We start from the raw sequence: 14,192 nt of genomic DNA, 5'->3' as shown, positions 1-14,192 counted from the left end.
GGCTCTGCCTTCTCGACGATAAGGGCTGGGGGCGGTAGCAGTGGGGATGGGAAGGGTTAACCCGTTAATGGGGGGGGCTGGATCAGCCCCTGCCTCTGGCGGGGGGGGGGGGGGGCTGCTCCATCTGGGCTGGAGTCCCCCTCCTCCCCCCGCTTGCCCTCCTTTAAACCGGAGTTGGGGAACCTACGGCCCGAGGGCCGGATCCGGCCCCCGCCTTGCCTCGGCGCTCCCCCTCCAGCATTTGGGAGCTGGTACTCCAGCTCTGCGGGCCCCCTCCCACCCCGATCCCGCACCCCCACTCTGCTCCTGCACCCTCCCTCCTGCCCAGAGCCCACACCCCAAGCCCGCTTCCCAGGAGCCCCCTCCCACACAGCGAACCCCTCATTTTTGGCCCCACCCCAGAGTTTATGGGGACCACAAAATGTATTAGCCCCAGCCCCCCTAGGCTCTGTTGTACTAGAGGATTGTGGGGGGGGGGGGTACTTCTTGTGTGCAGCTCCCAAATGATTTTTCTGTGGGTCAGCAGCCCCTGTCCCAAAAAAAGGTCCCCGCCCCTGGATTAAACAATATGTTACACCAGTTATTTGACATCCCTAGTATGCATGGCCCAGGATTCAGGGAGATGTTAAGCTGGGTGAGGGAGATACCTTTCATGGGACCATAAGACCAGCCAGACTGGGTCAGACCAAAGGTCCATCTAGCCCAGTGTTCTGTCTGCCGATACCAGATGTCCAATGGGAGGGAAATACAACAGGTAATTCTCAACCCTCCTCCCCTGTAATCCAATTCCAGAAAAACAGAGGCTAGGGAACCCATTCCTACCCATCCTGGCTAATAGCCTAACCTCGATGGCTGTGTCTACACTGGCCACTTATTCCAGAAAATCAGCCACTTTTCCGGAATAACTTGCCAGCTGGCTACACTGGCCCCTTGAATTTCCGGAAAAGCACTGACGATCTACTGTAAGAAATCAGCCGCTTTTCCGGAAATACTATGCTTCTCCCGTTCGGGCAAAAGTCCTTTTTCCGGAAAACTGTTCTGGAAAAGGGCCAGTGTAGACAGCACAGTAGTGTTTTCCGCAAAAAAGCCCCGATTGCGAAAATGACGATCGGGGCTTTTTTGTGGAAAAGCGTGTCTAGATTGGCCACAGACGCTTTTCCAGAAAAAGTGCTTTTCCGGAAAAGCATCCTGCCAATGTAGACGCGCTTTTTCTGGAAATACTTATAACAGAAAACTGTTCCGTTTTAAGCATTTCCGGAAAAGGGTGCCAGTGTAGACGTAGTCCATGAGTTTATCTAGTTCTTTTTCCAACCCTGTTAAAGTGCTGGCCTTCACAACATCCCCTGGCGAGGAGTTCCACAGGTTGGCTCTGCACTGTGTGCAGAAAAACTTCCTTTGGGTTGTTTTAAACCTGCTGCCAACTTCTGGGGTGGCAGAGCAGAGCTTTCTAGCCCACACTGAGCTCTTCTGTGGGCAAGACTCCTGGCAGCTCCCCCACACGTGCTCCTGCTCCCCCACTGCAGCATCCCATGCCAGAGCCAGTCAGGGGAGGAGGGCAGCAGGGCCATTTGACCTGGGCCTCAAGCTCACATGGGACCTCAAATTTAGACACCTGTTAATCTTTTAGCATTTGGTAAGTTTTGCAACTTGTTTTTATCCGCATCCCTATGGGACTGAACTGGGACCTCCTCTCTCAGGCTAGCAAAGCTTTTGTTAAATAAAAACATTGTCAAATTATGTCTCGCTCTTTTTTGAGGGGCCTTATTTTGTTCCCGTGGGCCATTCCTATTGTTGCAGTGGGGCCAACGGCCATCCTGGGCCCAGGGGCAAAGTGTGGGGGGGCCTGCTCCACACCCCCCGGAGGGCAGAAGAGGCGGGGCCCAGGGCAGTCAGTCCTTAGTGCTGTCTGGAGCACGGTGCGGGGCCCTCCCCTCCAGCACTCAGTGCTCCCATGGCAATTTAAAGGAGCCTGTGGCTCCAGCTGCCACGGCTCCTGCAGTTGCAGCTGGAGCTCTGGGCCCCCTTGAAACGCCAGGGCTCTGTGCAATTGCCCCCTTCCCCACCAATGTTCTCGCTAATTTTCTCTATCTATGTGCGCAATAAATTTTGCAATGTGCACCGAGGCATGTGCAGATGTGCACCACCCAAAGAAACACATGCTGCCAGCTGTTGGGGGCTTTGGGCGCTCTGCTAATCAGCTGGGCGGCATTTGAATCTCTCCGGGGCCGTCACCCAAGCGTTCAGCTTACAGGGATCACTGTTCTCCACTCCCACTGACGAGGCTGGCTAGGGGGCCTCCAAAGCTGGATGTGGTCCATGCCTCTCCGGACCTCTGAGCGGGCCTGTCTGATGCCACCAAGGACTGTCCCAAAGTGCTGCAGGGGGGAGCAGAAATCTCCACGGCCATGGACTAGCTCTGCCCAAAGCAACCCCAGGGGGGTCTCCAACAGCCTGTCCCTCCTGCTGGCCCAAGAGGTTGCCCGCTGGAAAGCAGCACCCTGCGCTGACAAGAAGCCAAAACTCAAGCTAATCCCCTTTCACAACAAAGCCCCTAAAAGACCCCCCCCCTTCCGTCCCCAGCACTCTCAGTGACAGCCCTCCCCACCCCCGCCAGCGTGCAGTCTCTCCCCATTGATCCTGCTTGCCTGGAGGCAATAAAAAAAAAAGCGGCAACAAGCTACAAGCCCCCCCCCTTCCCGAACATGCTCCCACCCCCGCCTGCCAGGACGTCTCCCTCTGTCTGCCTGGGCCAGCAGCGCCACCTGCATTCCTGGGACATGGCATTCAATACTCCAAAGGGCTAACACGGCGAGCCGCGTCTGGGGGGAAGGCCGGCAGAGACAGGGCACCCCTCTTCAGCAATTACACGCTAGTGACCCATCTGGGGGAGCATGTGACCCCACATGGTCCCCCCGTGCCTCGGCAGTGAACCCACCGGTGGCCTTAGTTACAGGCAGTGGCTTTTATCAAGTTACTTTGTTAGCAAGGTAGATGCCTCTGAACCGCATTGCTCATCCCTGCTACGCCTGCAAAGTCCGGCTCCGGCATGCACTGGTGCAGCAGAAAGTCTGGGGTGTTGCCCCACGGTCCTGGCCAGGGCGGTCTAGAGGGGAATATACAGCAATAAACACAATTCCTGTTCATCTGCTGCTGCAGGCCTCACCAACCCTTCCTGCCTCCTCCCACCCTTCCTCTAGTGCAGAGCCGGCAAGAGGCATCTGAAGACTACGGTCAGGTCTGCGCGCGCGCGTGTGTGTGTGTGTGTGTGTGTGTGTAAAAAACAAATGACAAAGACAACAAATTGTGTGTGTGTGCAAAAACAAATGACAAAGACAACAAATTGTGTGTGTGTGTGTGTGTGTGTAAAAAACAAATGACAAAGACAACAAATCCAAATTCACTGTCAGACTTTACCTAAATCCACGTCCCACCACATTAACATCATGAAGACGCAGAATCGTCCATGGGGCCGTGAGCTGTGCATGAAGCGGGAGCATCTCTCTCTATTTTCCGCGGCAGCCTGCACCTGACAGACGCCCTTACGGCGCTGGGTGTAAAAGGGACATGCGTGTTCCGACCTGATATGTCGCAAGGAACGTTTTACTTCTGCAAAACAAATGCACGCCCCTGGGCATTTTTAATATTGTTTGAACTTTTCCTCGTTCACGTTCGAACAGGTCATACAATACTTTGTGTAAATCTCCAGGACATGAGACTGGAACCTGGAGCAGGGCCAGGAATAAGGAACGGGGCCAGATACGGGGAAAGCGACCGCACACGCCTCACGCTCCCCTCTCCCAGTGACATCACAACTGCTGCTCATTGGAGATGGTCGGGGAGGTGGGTATCATAGGCAGGGGGAGGTGTTGCCTTCCCAAACTGCCAGCCTGGCCCCGCCCACACTCCGCCCCTGAGCACCTGCCCTCCCTCTGCTACAGGGCTGGGGAGGCAGGGCCCATGCACCATCCTCTCTCCCCATGGTGCTGCTGGGAAGGGGGGTGGCTTGGCTCCATGGGGAGAAGGGGCGGGGCTGAGGTGGGGCTTAGGGTTTGCCTCCCCCAGCTCTACCTTCCCCCACCGCCCATGGGGATGGCTTAATTATGCCAACAGGGGAGTTCTCGCCCCGGCATAGACTCCACAGGGGACCTGCCCGCGGCGCCGCTGGAAGGTCTCTAGCGTCGACAGAGCCGAACGGGGCGCTCTGGTTTTGCTTGTTCATCTAAGAACGTCATGTTTTAATACTGGGGGGGGGGGGGATATTCCTGCTTAGGTTCCCTAATTGGCTCGCACCAGCGAGTCTGCCCTATGGCTGCCCTTTCCTGAGCCAGGCCCATGCAGTGTGACCCAGGCAGGCCCCGAGCGCCCTGAGGTCAGGAGCGTTGAGAGTGCCCCTCGGAGTCACGTTCTGGGAGCTGTTCCGGGCTGGGCCTGTCACCTTGCCCTGATTTGCAAAGGCCTCCGCCCGCCACTCCCCGGAGAGCCGGGGGGCCGCACCCTTTGGCTCCAGGAAGCTGGATGGGAGCCACCGTCACAAGCAGCGGCCGGGCAGGGCAAGTCGCACTGTCCCGCTGCAGCGAGGGCTGCAGAAGCTCATTGGCACAAGTGCCAGGCCCCCCCGCCCCAGCCTGGGGCGTGATGGAGACAGCCCAGCCAGCAGGCCCGGCGGGGGCATGTCAACAGCTTTGCCCTCCGTCACCAGGGAAGTGCCAGTCACGCTCAGTCTGCTCTCCGCACCCGCCCTGAAAGCCGAGCTGGCGAGGAGGCCGGGATTCCAGTTCGGCTGCTCGGCGCCTCACGCTGCGGCCATCCCCGCCCCCCCATTCCCCTGCGTCCGGCCCTTCCGCCTGCTCGGGGATGGTTTTGAACAGGCCAAGGTGCATTGGCCAAGGCCTCCTGGGCTAGAGGCGGTTCTAGCTGAGTCCCGGCAGGGCCCTGCCCCGCCCAGGAGGTGCAGTGCTACGTTAGCAGCTCAAGGTCAGGAGTGATGAGCGGGGCAGAGAGTAAGGGGGAACCAACCCCGAATTGAAACGCTGCTGCCAGGCCGGAGCTGAGTGCGTGGGAGGAACCCACAGACGGGCTGGGGAAGATGGTCGGCCCCCCGCCCCTGCTCCAGGATCGCACACAGCCGGTCATAGACGCGGCGATGCTCCAGACGGCCCGTTTGCCTCCTTTGTTGTTTGGTACGACTGCCTCAGCTCCTGGATTTTCACGCAGCCCTGCTGGGCAGCCCTGGCGTGGCCTTTCTCCTCCGTGCCCTGTGAGACCGTGGCACAGAGAGCTGCCCTCCTTTGGCCTTGCGAGAACAGATTCCTCTCCCTGCACAGCAATGAGATCCACGCTGGCGCTCGCCGGCGGCCACAGGAACTCCTGAAGCTCGTGGCCAGCTGTGCGGCTCGGAGGTCTGCTTGCCACGCTGGCCACACGGGGAATGAAATTCACATTTTCCCAGGGCTTCTCCTGTGCACCCGGAGAGCAGTAGAGTTCATAGTGGTGGCCAGAGTGGATGCCACAGGGCACTGTGGGACACCTCCTGGAGGCTAACAACATCGACTTTCACAGCCCTGCATCTGCACTACCGGAAAGTGGACCACGCAAGCCCCGACTGAGTGGTCCCTCCCCCTGAACTCAGCAGCACCGGAATCGACTTCAACGGCCCGTAAAGTCGACGGAACCGGCTGTGGTGGCGCAGACTCACTGTTTAGAAAACTGGCCGCATGCGGCTGAGTCCGACCGACGTTCCCGGGGTAGGCCAGGCCTAAGAGGGCAGCCGGTAGCTCTGCTTTACCTTCGCAGCGGGAGGATCATGCTCGATGGACACACCCTTTCTCCGCAACCTGCCTGCCCCCTTCCTGCCCTGGGGAGAGAGCAGCTTAGGTGGGGAGGAGCAGGACTGCGGAGAAGAAAACCAGAGAGACACAAAACGATTTCAGAAACAAATGGAAGTGGTTTCCATGGTGACTGCCGGCAACAGGCGGCTCCCGCTCCTGGTGTCCTTCCTCCTCAGATGCTGCTGAGTGTTCCCGGGGCTAGGGTGCCCGTATCTAACCCGCCCTGCTGTAGCTGTCAAGGGGAGAGGAAAGGCTCCGGGTTCAGGGGCCTGAGTCCTTGGAGAGCGTTCCTGGGTTGTGTATGTGGCGTAGCAGTTGTACGTCTGCCCAACACACCAAAGGGCCCCGTTAGAAAACACTACAGGCAGCAACAGGGCTGCCTTCCCTCGGCTTTCAAGTACCTGAAAGAGTGTCACAAGGAGGAGGGAGAAAAATTGTTCTTCTTGGCCTCTGAGGATAGAACAAGAAGCAAGGGGCTTAACCTGCAGCAAGGGAGGGTTAGGTCGGACATTAGGGAAAACTTCCTGTCAGGGCAGTTAAACACTGGAATAAATTGCCCAGGGAGGTTGTGAAATTTCCATCTCTGGAGAGATTTAAGAGCAGGTTGGATAAATGTCTCTCAGGGATGGTCTAGACAGTATTTGGTTCTGCCATGAGGGCAGGGGACGGGACTCGATGACCTCTCGAGGTCCCTTCCAGTTCTAGTGTTCAGTGGTTCTATGGTTAAGGGAGGGTTGGGTTCGACAGTAGGAAAAGCTCCCTAAGATCGACTGGCTTAAGCCCAGAGTTGCCGAAGAGCCTTCCAGCTAGGGAAACTGAGGCAGGAACCTGCACTCAGCCAGACGAGGGCGCTTGTGAGAGGTGAGCACTGAGCCCTTTCCAGGGGCTCTGGCCCAAGCCTCCTGTCCCTGCTCTGAAGAGCGGCGCTTCTTTTCCTGACAGAGGGGAGAAAAGCCAGAAGCCATGCTGAGGGGCAGGGGGCTGCCCCTGCTGGTCTCCCCCAGCAGCAGCTCCTCTGCTGCTCGCCCATTTACAGCCCACTTAAGAGAGGAGCCGTCAATTAAAAAGACATCAAACTTTTCTCTTTCCCTCCAAGGATTCTTCAGAGCCTGAAAAATTCATGAGCGATTAATTGCAGCCGTGTAATGGTTGAGCCCTGGGGAGACCTGGACCCCCCTCCCTCCACCGGCAAGGCCAGACTCCTCCTCCCACAGTGCTGGTAATTAGCAGCACAGCCTGGGCTGGCCCCGAGGAATTGACACGTCTCGGGGGGGGGCCCATGCCTGGACATCGGAACCATCTCCTGGGAAAGGGGAGCGGGAGGGAGCCCAGGAATATCAAGAAGTACGGAGCCTGCCTCCCTCCGTCTCTCTCACGCACACAGAGCAGGGATTGGTTCCCAGGCCGGGAGGGACCGATCGAGTACCCCCTGGACAGCGCAGGTCAGAGACCTGCCCCAGCTGAGCACAGCTGCAGGGAGGCCTCCAGCCTTGATCTGAAAATTGCCAGAGGTGGAAAATCCACCACGGCCCTGGGAACGTTGGCCCCAGAGGCGTGGGAACCGTTTTAAGAGCCTTAGAGACAAACAGATTGATTTGCCCCAGAGCGCCTGGTGGTTTTTGCAGATACAGGCTCACACAGCTGCCTCTCTGAGGATGCGTCTAGACTGGCATGATATTGCGCAAAAGCAACTGCTTTTGCGCAAAATCTTGCTGCCTGTCTACACTGGCCACGAGTATTAGCACAAGGACACTGACTTTGTAGTGTACAAAATCAGTGGTTCTTGCGCAAATACTCCGACGCTCCCGCTCAGGAATAAGCCCTCTTGTGCAAGTATTCTTGCGCAAAAGGGCCAGTGTAGACAGGCAAGTTAATTTCTTGCGCAAGAAAGCCTGATGGCGAAAATGGCCATCGGCGCTTTCTTGAGCAAGAGAGTGTCTACACTGCCACTCACAAAGGCACGTGCCAGTATAGACGCTGTCCTGCGCAAATACTTTTAACGGAAAAACTTTTCTGTTAAAAGTATTTGCGCAAAATCATGCCAGTCTAGACGCAGCCGGACCCTTGACCAGTTTAGTAATTGTTAAAGACGCACGTCTGTGTCTAGATTAGACATTTATAATGTGTTAATGGCACATGCTTGCCCTCTGAAGACAGGACAAGACGCAAGGGGCTTAAATTGCAGCCAGGGAGGTTGAAGTTGGACATTAGGAAAAACGTCCTAACTGTCGGGTGGTGAAACACTGGAATAAATTGCCCAGGGAGGTTGTGGAATCTCCATCGCTGGAGAGATTTCAGAGCAGGTTGTAGAGACACTGGTCAGGGATGGTCTAGACGGTGCTTGGTCCTGCCGTGAGGGCAGGGGACTGGGCTGGATGAGCTCTCGAGGTCCCAGGGCCGGATTAAGGCATGGGCTAGCCAGGCAGCTGCCCGGGACGCCAACCTATGGGGGGCGCCTGATGGTAGCTGTAAGGGGGGTGCAGCACCCCTTATAGCTGCCATCAGGCGCCGCGTGCCCGGCTCCCGGATCGCAGGTTGCAGCAGCTCCCAGCGGCCACCCTGCAGCGCCCGCCTGGGGCAGGGGCTGCATTAACCCCTGCAGCACCAGCAAGCAGCGCCCTTCCCCCCGCGGCCGCGGGCCCTTGCACGGCCAGGCTCGGCCTGCCCCAGATGGCCCCAGGCTGCGCACCAGCAGCGATAGCCGGGCTGGGCTGGGCCGGGCACGTGCATCCTGCCGCCGCCAGCTCCACGCGCCCTTCCCCACGCCCTAGGCAGGGGCGGGGCCGGGGCCGCGCATGCGCCCTCCCCCAACCCGGGGCGCAATTAAACTGTCAGCCCAGGGCGCCGGAATGGCTCGGTCCGGCCCTGCGAGGTCCCTTCCCGTTCTCGTGTTCTGTGACTATGATTCCATGCTAACAGCACACATTATATCCTAGTCTAGGCCATGCCAAAGCGGCTTGGCGTTACGAGGTTGCACTTTTTCTACTCGGCTTTGTCTGGAATGCAGTTTATACAGTGGGTTAACTAGCTCCATCTAATTAGCATCCTCTACAGCGGTCTTTGCTGCAAAAATAGTTAAAGAACAGCTAAAGCCCAGTGGAGAGGAGACATTGCAGGCTTTCCCTTCACGTGGCTGGCTGAGCTCTGCGCCGGGTGATGGGAGACGGTGCTGACTTTTACCAGCTACATCAAGGTAAAAACGACTTGAGCCTTGTCTCCCCTGGGATTGTATACTGCGCCAGCTGTCTCCATGCAAACCCACTCCCGCAGCCAAAAACTCCAATCGAGACAAAGCAGTTGAAGTTTAGCACCTGCTAAGCTGGTCAAAGTAAAACCTAGAGGGCAGCCCGAGGCATGGCCTTGACCAGGATTTTAGAAAACATCGATCAGACCAAACTGGCTAATTAGATCTCACATCACATCTTTCAATCCAGGCCTAGACAAAGCCCCAGATGCTGTGTGTAGAACTTGCAGAGACCCCTGGGCTTTCTTGTCTGTTTCCTTGTCTTCATTGGATCCCACTGCTGACACCATGAGAGATGAGAGAACTAGGACAGTAGGGTGGGGTGAATGTGAGATTTTGTTTTCTGTTTACATCGAGGGGGGGGGCAATAAAATGGTGGCAGTTTCCCATGGTTAGCTCCTGGAGGGCCACCACCACTATATTTACCTGCACCTCTGCAGGTATGGGTAATTGCAGCTCCCGTTGGCTGCAAATCGCTGTTCCCGGCCAATAGGAGCTGTGGAAAGCAGCACGGACCAGAACACCGCTTCCCAGAGCTCCCATTGGCCAGGAATGGCAATCCACAGCCAACAGGAACTGCAATCACCCATACCTGCAAAGGCACCAGTAAATAGAGCCGCTAGGACAAGGCTGGGCCAGATCCGGCCTGTGGACTTATCTCCTGCTGCCCGTGTCATCGAATTTCCAGGCGGCGGCTCAGGCAGCAGGATCCTATTTAAATGGCTCACGACTCATGGTTGCGACACTGGCTGGAGCCACGAGCCTTTTAAATTGCCACAGCAACCCTGGGTGGCTGCCAGGCAAAGCAGCAACGGCGGGGCCAGGAGCCCTTTGCTGTGTTTGTATTTCAACACCTCCGGCCCCAGACAACTCTGGAGGGAGGCTAGTCCCCAGCCCCGCCCCTTCTGGGGTGGCGCTGGCCTGGGACCACATAACAAAATTCAATAAGTGCCCCCCCCCCATGAAAATTATTATCCATCCCTGGGCTAGGAGCTAACCCCGGTCTGGCTCGGGGGCAGGTATTTGCTCTCCCCGAATGACACAGGCCCTCACCTCTGTGTTGTGTGCCCCCTACTGGCCACCCTGAATAGTGGCTGTCAGTGTTCACAACTAACACAAACTTCAGCCACTGCGCCTCCCATGGGGTGGTCCCAGCACACACAGCATGAAGAAGGAATTACTACATTACTCCAGTTTTACACCCACTTTGCAACTCTGATTTCTGGGGCCCTGGCCTGGTTTAAAGCTGAAGTGACACAGTGTTAATATTTGTCACACAGAGGGAATAACTGGGCCTGGGCCTTCGCCTGTGCAAATGCAAGATTCGCCTCCACTGGCTTCCATGGAGAACTGGACTCTTGGGCTGCGTCTACACTGGCATGTGCCTTTGCGCAAAAGCATCCGTGCCAGTGTAGACACTCTCTTGTGCAAGAAAGCTCCGATGGCCATTTTAACCATCGGGCTTTCTTGTGCAAGAAATTAACGTTGCTGTCTACACTGGCCTCTTGCGCAAGGGGGCTTATCCCTGAGCGGGACTGTCAGAATATTTGCGCAAGAACCACTGATTTTGTCCATTACAGCGTCAGTGTTCTTGCGCAAATACTCGCGGCCAGTGTAGACAGGCGGCAAGATTTTGCGCAAAAGTGGCTGCTTTTGCACAAAATCGTGCCAATGTAGACGCAGCCTTGATGTTTAACCCCGTAAGACCCTGCGGTTGAATTCCTCCCCCCGCTTTGCAGACTGGTGCCTAGCAGGTCTGTGTATGACAGTCCAGCCGTCTCCATAGCAACCGAGTCCTCAGGCTGAATAAGGGGAGCCGGGACAAGGGGCAAGCAGCGAGTTGTTCAAACGGGGCTTTGAACACAGGTGGGTGTGTTTTCAAACATGCGCCGCGGTAGCTGCCTTGTCCAGAGACGCAGGGGAGGCCCACGGAGGGAGGCCGAGTGCAGTCTGTCGCCAGCAGGGGGCGCAGGGGGCCTGCATATTTCACAGTGAACTACTCAGCGGCGCGGTTGTATTTTGAATGTGAATTCACCGGGCGGGGAAGGTGCGAGGCTGAATGCTGAAGGCCTCGGCTCCCCCACGGATCAAGCGCAGTTGGGCGAGGTTCTCTCTTCGCCCAGGCCTGACCTGCTGGGAGCCCCCACGTCTCTCCAAGGCTGGGAGCTTCCATCAGAAGCCGGATCTTGGGCTCTTTGCTGAGCAAGGAGCCACCTACAGCAAGGCCCCGATTTTCAGAACTGCCGAGCTCCGCCGCCGCCAGAGTCCAGGGGCTGCAAGGAACAAGAAGCACGGATGTTTTGAGGCACCAGCATGGGGTCAGGCTGGAGGACACGGAGGCCCCAGCGGCACAGGAAGGGGAACGCCCACGTGCTGCAGGGTCGCAGGGTTTGTACAGTCCCAGGAGGTACCTCTGTGGGTGCTGGCGCCCCATGTCAGACAGCGTTGGGCCAGCAGTGCTGGAGAAGCAGGGCTGTGCCTCCCGGCAGCGCCCCGCAGCACTGGGGCAGCACCCCCCGGAGTCTGTAGCAGCGGAGTCCAAGCCCAGCGAATGTGGCATCGTCCAAAAAGCCACAGGATGGCAGCACAACAGCCGGGCCTCGGGGCTCGCAACCACATGCAGCCGCCATGCAGCACCCGGGCAGCCCTGGCAAGGCCTTGCAGCCGCTGTGCGGAATGAGAGCAGCGCCGGAGCCCAGCCAAGAGGCTCTGCACGGGCGCTGGAGCAGTCAGGGAAGCTTAGGAGGGAAACGGGGGACAGAACCCCCCCAACAGTATCTGAACCGTCGGGCCTCACCTGTGCCAAATGCTGCCGCGCCTCTTGGAACAGGAGCTGTTATCTCATCCGCTGGGGTCGGTTTCTCCAGCGGTCCCCGAGCTGCTGCCACTGGGACCTTCGCGGCTCTGGACGGGCTGTGCCCCGGAGTGCTTCGCCATGAGCAGTCCCTCTTGGCTCCCTTCTGCAAAGTGTTCCTGAGGAAGAGCAGGCCGGTGCCCTCGCTGTATTTGTATCCACGCGCTGAGCCGAGCGGCCACATGCACAGGCTGCCGCTGGCTGCAGCGCTGCAGAAATCGCTGGTCTGCAGCTGCAGCAGAAATAGCACAGGTGATGGGAGGGCCACACAGGCCACACGGGCCACGAAGAAAGGGCCCTGCAGTAACTGAGAAGATCCTGCCCATCATTACTAGAGATTGGGGCTCCATGCAAAGCCCAAAGGTCTCCCTCGGTGTCTCCCCCGCCCCCGATGTGCTGAGGACTTGGGGAATCTGGCTTTCATTTGGGTGCCCACATGGGAGCAGCAAGCCTTTGAAAACCCGGCCCTGACACGGAGCTGTGCCACGCCCTCGGGTCCCTGTTCCAGCCGAGGAGAGCCCGTTGCTCTCTGCCAAGCAGAGGAGGGAAACACGCTGATGGCGAGTGCCAGGCAGAGGGAGCCTGCTCAGGCTGCACGGGGCAACATGCAGCGAATTCTCCGATCAGGGACTGGGTCTGAAAGGCAGGGCCTGTCGGAGCTGTTAGCACCGTGGTTCTCAACTCGTTTCAGGCCACGGCCCACCAGGCCAATCAAAACATTTTCGTGGACCACCTCCTTTTGGAGACACGATAAAAAGAGCAGACAACGAAGATTTCGGTTTGACATTTATTTCTTACTAACAGATTTTTGGTGCCTGCCCACGCCGCGTGACTTTGGACAATGTTCCCATGGACCACCGAAAACGTCACCATAGCCCACCACTTGAGAACCACAGTGTTAGCAGCAGGGAGCCGTGGGCCCCAGCACCGCTGGGCGTGAGGAAATCAGCGTTGTACAACGGGGGAGGGGGAACTTTTTTGGGTCGAGAGCCGCTGACTCGTCAGGGGCCACACAAAAGTGAGAAGCAAAGAACAAGTCACTGACGTGGCCCCCGTCTGAGAAGCAGAAAGACGCTCCCCACATTCCTCTTGCACCCCAGCGCCTAGGGAGGCCCTGGCTAGTAAATTTTGTGGGCCCCCCAAGCTCTTGGGTGGGGTCAAAAATGAAGGGTTCAGTGTGTGGGAGAAGGCTGTTGGGAAACAGGCTTGGGGTGTGGGTGGGAGGGGGTGCAGGAGGGTGCAGAAGCCTCAAGGCTGGATCTAGGCAAGCCGGAGCCCAGATCTGGGCAAGCCGGGGGCTGGGTGTGGCCCCCCAGGCCATATGTTCCCCACCCCTGTTGTACAGGCAGCCCTGAGCAGGAAAGACCGATTCTGTTCAATATCTTCAGCCACGTTCTGGAGGATGGCATGAAGCAGGGCTACTCAACATGTGGCCCGCAGCCTGGTTGTTTGTGGCCCACGGTGCAATTTGGTTTACGTGGGGCTCAACACGCAGCTCGCGGGTGGGACCCAAAACAAAACAGTGTCACTCTAACGACCTTCCGCTGAGGTGCGTTTTAGTAGGTACGTTCCTGGACTGTCATTGCTCGTGAAACGTGCTGTCAGGTGGGTGGAAATCGGGTAAATATTGAATTATATTAATATCAGCAGAACTGAGTTAAATAGACCCCGTGTGTTGTGTAGTCTTGCCTCAATCTTTGTGTTCGTGCCTGTCAGTGTGAAAGAAGCTATTTGCATAGTTTTGCATATAGATTTGCATATAGATTTGCATGTATATGCAACCACACTTATGTTGCGGCCTTCAGCATGTGCTGTGAGTTTCATTGTGGCCCCCGGGGCTTCCAAAGTTGAGTAGCCCTGGCATAGAGAGGACACTTATTAAGTTTGCAGATGACCCCAAGCTGGAGGGGTTGCAAGTGCTTTAGAGGATACGGTCACAATTCAAAATGATCTAGACAAACTGGAGATAAACAGGGTGAAGTTTAATAAGGACAAATGCAAAGTGCTCCACTTAGGAAGGAACAATCAGTCTCACACATACAGAATGGGAAGCGACTGTCTAGGAAGGAGTACGGCAGAAAGGGATCTAGGGGTCAGAGTGGATCACAAGCTAAATATGAGTCAACTGTGTAACTGTTGCAAAAAAAGCAAACCTGATTCTGGGCTGCATTAACAGGTGTATTGTGAGCAAGACACGAGAAGTCATTCTTCCACTCTACTCGGCGTCGATTAGGCCTCAGTTGGAGTATTGTGTCCAGTTCTGGGC

Source organism: Pelodiscus sinensis, chromosome 25, assembly GCF_049634645.1.
Source record: "Pelodiscus sinensis isolate JC-2024 chromosome 25, ASM4963464v1, whole genome shotgun sequence".
NCBI lineage: Eukaryota > Metazoa > Chordata > Testudines > Trionychidae > Pelodiscus > Pelodiscus sinensis.
This window is presented reverse-complemented; position numbering follows the sequence as displayed.